Source organism: Hyla sarda, chromosome 3 (genome assembly GCF_029499605.1).
Source record: "Hyla sarda isolate aHylSar1 chromosome 3, aHylSar1.hap1, whole genome shotgun sequence".
Taxonomy (NCBI): Eukaryota; Metazoa; Chordata; class Amphibia; order Anura; family Hylidae; genus Hyla; species Hyla sarda.
The window spans coordinates 34,191,312-34,196,202 of record NC_079191.1 but is presented as its reverse complement, the minus strand read 5'-3'; the positions used below and the strand labels follow the sequence as shown (position 1 = coordinate 34,196,202).

Sequence of the window (4,891 nt, the reverse complement as noted above, 5' to 3'; positions counted from 1 at the left end):
TACCAGTATTATTGGTATTGTTGGTCGTAGTATGCCCGATCTGATCAGGTTACAATAATATAAGGTAATATTTGCTCCTTGTTTAGTGGTATCAATTAGTACCTGCATGACTAGTATATTTAGGTATACAGTATTATCATGCATAAAAAAACTGTCACACATATATTTACTATGTATATTAATATATATACGCATGTGTGTTTGTGCTTTTTTTTGTGTGTGTGTGGTGGGGGGGGGGGGGGGGGAGGGGGGGGGCAGCATTTCATTCTTGGACCCAGGCAGCTCAATGTCTTGTGCCGGCCCTGCTTACAGCTCAGGGTGGGCAACAGGTACCAAGGAGTGCGCCAGTGTGGGCATCAGGTACCAAGGAGTGCACCAGGGTGAGCATCAGGTACCCAGCAGATACCAGATGAGCAACAGGAGCAATGTCAGGTAAAATTCCAAGAAGAAGAAATGATCGATCCACATTAGGCACTTCGTACACATGACTGGTTTGATAACCTCCTACAACCACCAGCAGAAGAGAATAGCAGCTTTAAACTTCACAACTTCATTGTGAGGCATATTTTGGCCTTTAAGGGGTACTCCAGGGAAGTATATATATAAAGCTCCAAACCCACCACATTTCATGGATATGTTCCATGTAAACCATCCTGCCTTATATGCATGGCTCCTGTGGCCCCTGTTGTCTCCTCTGGCTGCTTGCTATTCTTTGCCATCATTCCCTCCCCTTGCCTATATCTCCCAGCAATCATTGCAGCTCTGCGCTACCAGTCCCCACCCTCCTGCTCTGAACAGCAGAGAGTGGTTCAGTGTCTGATTGGCTAAGGCTGCACACACTTCTCAATTCTCAGCACTAAAGAGAGCATGACTCATTAGTGCAGAGCATAAACCACATGGTCTGTGTATCTCAGGAGGGTGGGGGCTGCTTTCAGAGAGGGCTTTGGACAGAGACAGAGTGGATGGTATGATAATCTCATTCACTTCATGCATGTAAGTGACAACCAAAGAGGGGAAACTGCTCTATATAGCTAAGGAATTATATTTAGACAATTAAATAAGTTAATGAGAGGGAAAGCATGGGCTATGGCTTTAGTTCCTTGGACACGGCCAATTTCAATTGTACACTCTTTTTTTTCCTCCTCGCCTTCTACAGAACCATATGAGGGCTTGTTTTTTACATGACTAATCGTACTTTGTAATGACACCTTTTATTTTACCATAAATTGTACTGCAAAACAATTAAAAAATATTATTTGTAGGTAGAAATTGAAATTTGCAAAATTTGGTAGGGGGGTTGTTTTTACACTGTGCACTTAATGGTAAAACTGACATGTTATCTTTATTCCGTGGGTCAATACCATGAAAATGATACCCATGTTTGCATGCCTTTCTATTATTGTACTAATTTAACTCCTTCCCAGCCCTTGACGTACCTGCACTTTGAACGGGTGAGAGTACAGCGCAGGCTTGGTATTCAGGTCCACACCATAATCATTAGCAGCTGACATCTGTCATCTTTTTGCATCAATATTTGGCGCATTCCCACCTCTGTCAAATTGTAAGCTTGCTAGGATTTTGACGGTCCTGTGTTTGATTTTTGCAGTGGTCAGTAATTCATCAATTGTGTCAATTGTATTTTGGCGCTAATTTGCCTGTTTTTGACGCATGATTGACGCAAATCACCGCCAACAATATTCTGACATGGAAAATACACATACCAAAGGAAGAATATGGTATTCATCAAAGTTACTAAAGGACGGTAAAAACCAAAGTAAAAAACAAAATGGGTAAAAAGAAACTAACAACAGGTAAAAATGATAAATACCCCTCACTCCCATAACTCTTTAACCCCTTAAGGACTCAGTTTTTGCATTTTCGTTTTTTTCCTCCTTACCTTTTAAAAATCATAACCTTTTCAATTTTCCACCTATAAATCTATATTATGGCTTATTTTTGCACCACCAATTCTTATTTGCAGTGACATTAGTCATTTTACCCCAAAATCCACGGCAAAACGGAAAAAAATCATTGAGGAAAAAACGCCATTTTGTAACGCACTGCGTTTTTCGGTAAAAATGACACCTTTTTATTCTGTAGGTCCATATGGTTAAAATGATACCCTACTTATATAAGTTAGATTTTGTCTTACTTCTTCAAAAAATCATATTAGTCCAGTAATACCTTTTTTATTGGACTAACAGAATTTTGTAGAGAAGCTTTCGGGATTCCTTCCTTTATCAAGTCCAAAGCAAATCTAAGCTCACAAGCTTGTCTCTACGGAATCCTGTTAGTCCAATAAAAAAGGTATTACAAGATACTGCAACATTTTATGATTTGCATCTGGAAAAAATCATAACTACATGCAGGAAAATGATACGTTTAAAAATGTCCTGTTCTGACCCCTATAACTTTATTATTTTTCCGCATATGGGGATGTTTGATCGCTTTTTATTTGTTTTTTAATGGTATAAAAAGTGACGAAAAATACGCTATTTTGTACTTTGGAATTTTTTTTACATGTTTGCCATTGACCGTGCGGTTTAATTAACAATATATTTTTATAGTTTGGACATTTACACACGTGGCGATATCACATAAGTTTATATTTATTTTTATTTACATAGGTTTTTTTTTTATGGGAAAAGGGGGGTGATTCAAACTTTTATTAGGGAAGGGGTTAAATCACATTTACTAACACTTTTTTTCACTTTTTTTTTTTTGCAGTGTTATAGCCCCCATACGGCGATTGGACACGCAGGAGACAGGTACAGATCCTCCTGGTTCCTGCAAGCTGTCCAGTACACCGCGATTTCACCGCGGTGGTCCCGAACAGCCAGACTGAGCTGCCGGGATGATTTAGGTTTCACTTCAGACACGGAGGTCAACTTTGATCGCCGCATGTGAAGGGTTAATACTGGGCATCACCGCGATCTGTACTAGCCGGGGGTCCTGGCGGTTGATGGCCGCCGGGAGCGACCTGATATTTCCTTGTTTGCAGCCCAGACTACAACTCCCAGAAGTCAGTGCAGTTCTGTGTAATGGCTACCAGCCAATTGCTTTTACTTATATACACACCAAGAAGCTCACAGTGGGACATTGATTTGATGTTTCTGGTTCCCAGCACAGCCTGACCTCAGTCCTTCTAATGAGTCAGGCGGTGCTGGGAACCAGAAACATCAAATCAACAACTCTCTCTAGTGCAAGCAAAAACGTTTACCCGCACTCACCGTTAAACTTCACACCACGCCCCCTACATTCATGTCTATGGGAGGTGGCGTGATTTCACGACCCCCCCATGGGAACCCAGCACGTTAAACATACTGTTTAGAAGGACGATTACTGCATGGAGATCACTGGGGGACCCCCGTGATCAGACATCTGATCCCTTAAAAGGGGCAGAGTACCCCTTTAACGGCCAGTGCACATACCCAAAAGTTAATCCTTTGCAACCTTATGACCTCTAGAGCAGCTTTGGACACTTAAGAAAAAAAACTCATGCTATCCATTTTACTAACACTATTTTTCACACACAGAAATAAATCAAACAAGTCAAAGAACAGTTTAAAAAGGGGAACTTTATTATTTACTAAAATGTTTGTGTCGGGATTTTTTTGTAACCTCCCATCACTCACAAAGAGCGTACAGTAACTAACTCAGGACAGGAAAAACCTCCAGAGGGGAGGAAACCTGTAGGGAATCCATGGCTACTGTATTGCCCTTCCTCTGGGCATACTAAAGGAGGTTACCTCTAGAATTTGGGCCAATGTGTCTGTGTGTGCGTGATTCCTGGGGCTGGGCCTTCATCCAACGTCTTGCTATAAGTCCGGAAATGCGACTCCACATCCTGGAAATACTGCATCGAAAATAGGAAAAGAGAAGAAAGATTATTTATTATGTTTATTATAGAAATGTACATGGAAAATGCACTTATCAGTCATGTTTATGTACTTACCAGTCATCTTACTGTAAGTCCGGAAATGCGACTCCACATCCTGGAAATACTGCATCTAAAAGAGAAAAAGAAAAGAAAAGAAAGGAAAAAAAAGATTATTTAGTATGTGTTTATTATAGAAATGTATACTTACCAGTCATGTGTATACACCTATATTCCAGGGTCCCTACAGTGTCCAACATCAGCCCCTCACTGATGAAGAATGAGCAGGAGCCGTGTTATTTCTGCTCAGTGCTGCTCTCTGGTGGACAATGGTTATGACATCACATGTGTGACACGCTGCTCCTCCTGGGAGTTCTATTTCAGTAGTGCTGCTCTTTGATTGGCTGAAAATAAAAAGCTTTTTAACATATTCTGCATGACTGTTATCTAAGGGATTTTTGGCAATTTTTAATAAAATGGCGCTACTCCCCGTGGGTGCGTTATATTTGTTTCTCCTAACCAGACACTCAGTATTTGTAATATCATCTGGTGGCCCCAACAGCCTGGGACCATAGGTTTCTGACTAGTGTCTGACTAGTGACGCCCCTGACGTTGCGGTGTGGAGTGGAAGGACGTCACTCGGCAGACGTCCCGGCAGCCAGCGCTGCTCATTGTTTAAAGTGAATACAGAATAGAGTTAGTGCAGCTCAATCAATATTCTAACCCAAGGTTAACTGGTATGGTCCAAGAACCCCAAAAGACCAAATAGTAGGCAGAGAAAAATTATATAATAATAAAACATTATATAAACAGTCCTCAAGGGGTAGTGGAAAAAAAGGAAAAAGGGAAAGGAATAGGAGAAAAGGTGGTGACAATAAACAATATACAGTAGTAGTGATAATGAAAATAAAAATGGTAATAAAAAGCCTGAAAGGTTAAAATCAATAAATAATCTTATACATTTATTAAATTTTAATAATACAATCAATACCTGAGCAGGGCCCTTGCTCAGGT

At 40.5% G+C, this 4,891-nt stretch overlaps 1 long non-coding RNA gene across 1 annotated transcript; it reads right to left on the bottom strand.

Moving 5' to 3' along the window:
- Window positions 1–273: 273 nt before the first annotated feature.
- LOC130361263 (uncharacterized) lies at window positions 274–4,385 on the bottom strand. Its single transcript, XR_008890926.1, has 3 exons — window positions 4,089–4,385; window positions 3,956–4,010; window positions 274–3,856 (listed from the first exon to the last, which is right to left on the bottom strand). It is a non-coding gene; the product is annotated as an uncharacterized LOC130361263 (long non-coding RNA).
- Window positions 4,386–4,891: the final 506 nt, after the last annotated feature.